Source organism: Mus pahari, chromosome 22, assembly GCF_900095145.1.
Source record: "Mus pahari chromosome 22, PAHARI_EIJ_v1.1, whole genome shotgun sequence".
NCBI classification, from domain to species: domain Eukaryota; kingdom Metazoa; phylum Chordata; class Mammalia; order Rodentia; family Muridae; genus Mus; species Mus pahari.
This window is the reverse complement of record NC_034611.1, coordinates 9,182,259-9,185,090: the sequence shown is the minus strand read 5'-3', so window position 1 is coordinate 9,185,090 and position 2,832 is coordinate 9,182,259. Positions and strand designations below refer to the sequence as shown.

The 2,832-nt window shown below is 37.9% G+C and overlaps 1 non-coding gene across 1 annotated transcript; it reads left to right on the top strand.

The window, feature by feature from the left end:
• Nucleotides 1-2,263: 2,263 nt before the first annotated feature.
• On the top strand, nt 2,264-2,336 carry Trnav-uac. Its single transcript has one exon. It is a non-coding gene; the product is annotated as a tRNA-Val (tRNA).
• The last annotated feature ends 496 nt before the right edge of the window (nt 2,337-2,832 follow it).

Below are 2,832 nucleotides of genomic sequence, written 5' to 3'. Positions count from 1 at the left end.
TAGCTGCATATGTAGCAGAAGATGGCCTAGTCAGCCATCATTGGGAAGAGAGGCCCCTTGGTCTTGCAAACTTTATATGACCCAGCACAAGGGAAGGCCAGGGCCAAGTAGTGGGAATGGGTGGGTAGGTGAGCGGGGGCAGGGGTATAAGGGACTTTGGGGATAGCATTTTAAATGTAAATGAAGCAAATACCTAATAAAAATTGGAAAAAAAAATTTCCACCATCACCATTTGGCCACCTTAAATTCTGGGCAAAATTAGACCTTCAGGCAATCAAATATAACAGCCTACTCATTTTTTTTCTACCAGGTAACATCTCCACCAGTTCTGGGATATTTTTACAGGACATGAAGGAACTACAAGGATCCACATATGTTTATAGCGCTTTCTTGTTATCAAAGCCTAAAAAAATCAGAGCCTTAGCTACACAAAGATCAAATCTGTCAAATATTCCCAGACATTGCCCACTTACTAGTAAGAAATTCAACTTCCTCTGACTTGGTTTGGGAATAAAGTACTTATAAGCTCTTTAGGGATTGTATATCTCCATTTGCAGGCACACAAACTGCCTATGTGTATCACTCTCAAGTAGTTGGTTACCCCAAGACTAGTGAAGAAGAATCTCAAGTTAGATGGTGGTAAAGTCATACACCACTCTCAGCTTGATCCATCCTGGTCATTATTGTAGATTGTAACACATACATGGTATTATACAATATAAAGACATCAGAGAGTGACCTTTTAAAATCAAATGTTATGTCTCTTACAATATTCTAAAAGAAAAAAAAATACACATTTTCTGTCCATTGTCAGTCTCTAATTCTGTATTCTGAATGCAGAAATGAAACCAACCACTTCAGACACAAGCATGTTTGTCTCAAAAATGTCCTTCAAAGCCCATTTTTCTGAGTCAGCTTGGCCTCCTGACAATAGGACAGGAACAAGAGCAACAAAACGGTTAAGAAGTACAGGCATTGTGCCTATAGGAAGAGCTAAAAGGAAAACTATTTCCAACATAGATTATTTATATTAAATATAGTGGTACCCATATAGTGGCAGCTAATGGGATGCTTTAGTTTTTCACAACAGTAAAATACAGTAATTAGTACAGATTAATATAAATGCATAGTAAGAATAAGATTTAATTAACTACTTAATAAGTAAACCAATATGATAGATTAAAAGAAGAAAAACTGTTAACTAAATGTCTATGGAAAGGACAGAGTGTACTTGCTGACTGAAAGACCTTCAACCAATTACTCCAATATTAATGTTTTAGTAGAGTGTTCTTTATTGAATCGTGCTGGAGACTCTAAACATAGAGCTGATATTGGGCTATTTAACTATTGTTTCTCTCTGTGTGCTCCTTATTCTCATTCAAAATCAAAAGCAGTTATTGTAGATAATCCTCTAAACTGTACAAAACATACAAGAAGTTTGCTATCTTGTATTTTATATAAGATTTGCCTGAAAGTATATATGTGTGTATGTATGTATATAACATTATTTTATTATCTCATCCAGTCAATGAGGTTTATAATTCAACTTTCTTTTTTTATGTTCATAGCAGCGTTGTTTTCTTTTTCATTTTTATTAAATATTTTCTTCATTTACATTTAGTATTCACGTATTTATTTATTTATTTATTTTTGGTTTTTCAAGACAGTGTTTCTCTGTATAGCTCTGGCTGTCTTGGAACTCACTCTGTAGACCAGGCTGGTCTTGAACTCAGAAATCCACCTGCCTCTTCCTCCCAAGTGCTGGGATTAAAGAAATGTGCCACCACTTCCCAGCTTATTTACATTTCAAATGCTATCCCAAAAGTCCCCTTTACCCTCCCCCCCCCACCCCAGCCCTATTCCCCAACCCAGCCACTCCTGCTTCCTGACCCAGGCATTCCCCTCTACTGGGGAATATGATCTTCTCAAAACCAAGGGCCTCTCCTCCCATTGATGTCCAACTAGGCCATCCTCTGCTACATATGCAACTAGAGACCCATTTCTGGGAGGTACTGGTTAGTTCATATTGTTGATCCTCCTATAGGGTTGCCAACCACTTGAGTTCCTTGGGTACTTTCTCTAGCTCCTTCTTTAGGAGCCCTGTGTTCCATCCAATAGATGACTGTGAGCATCCACTTCTGTATTTGGCAGGCACTGGCATAGGCTCACAAGAGATAACTAACAGATGAATTTGCAAATTGCCTTTTCTTCCCCCCCCCCCGCTCTTCAGAAGTCTTTTATTAATACTGGGTGACATTAGCCTGGTTCCATAGTGTAGCAGTTATCACGTCTGCTTTACATGCAGAAGGTCCTGGGTTTGAGCCCAGGTGGAACCATGTGGTGTACTAGCAAACTGCCCTTTCTAACTCTGTGAAGAACTGAGTTGGAATTTTGATGGGGATTACATTGAATAGATGGCTTTCATCAAGATAGCCATTTTGACTATGTCAATCCTGCCAATCTATGAGCATGGGATATCTTTCCATCTTCTGACATCTTCGATTTCTTCCTTCAGAGACATAAAGTTATTATCATACAGCTCTTTCACTTCCTTAGAGTCACACCAAGGTATTTTATATTATTTGTGACTATTGTTAAAAGTGTTGTTTCCATAATTTCTTTCTCAGCCTGTTTATTCTTTGTGTAAAGAAAGGCCACTGATTTGTTTGAGTTAATTTTATATCCAGCTACTGCACTGAAGCTGTTTATCAGGTTTAGGAGTTCCCTGGTGGAATTTTTAGGGTCACTTATTTATACTATCATATCATCTGCAAACAGTGATATTTTAACTTCTTCCTTTCCAATTTGTATCCCCTTGATCTCCTTTTGTTG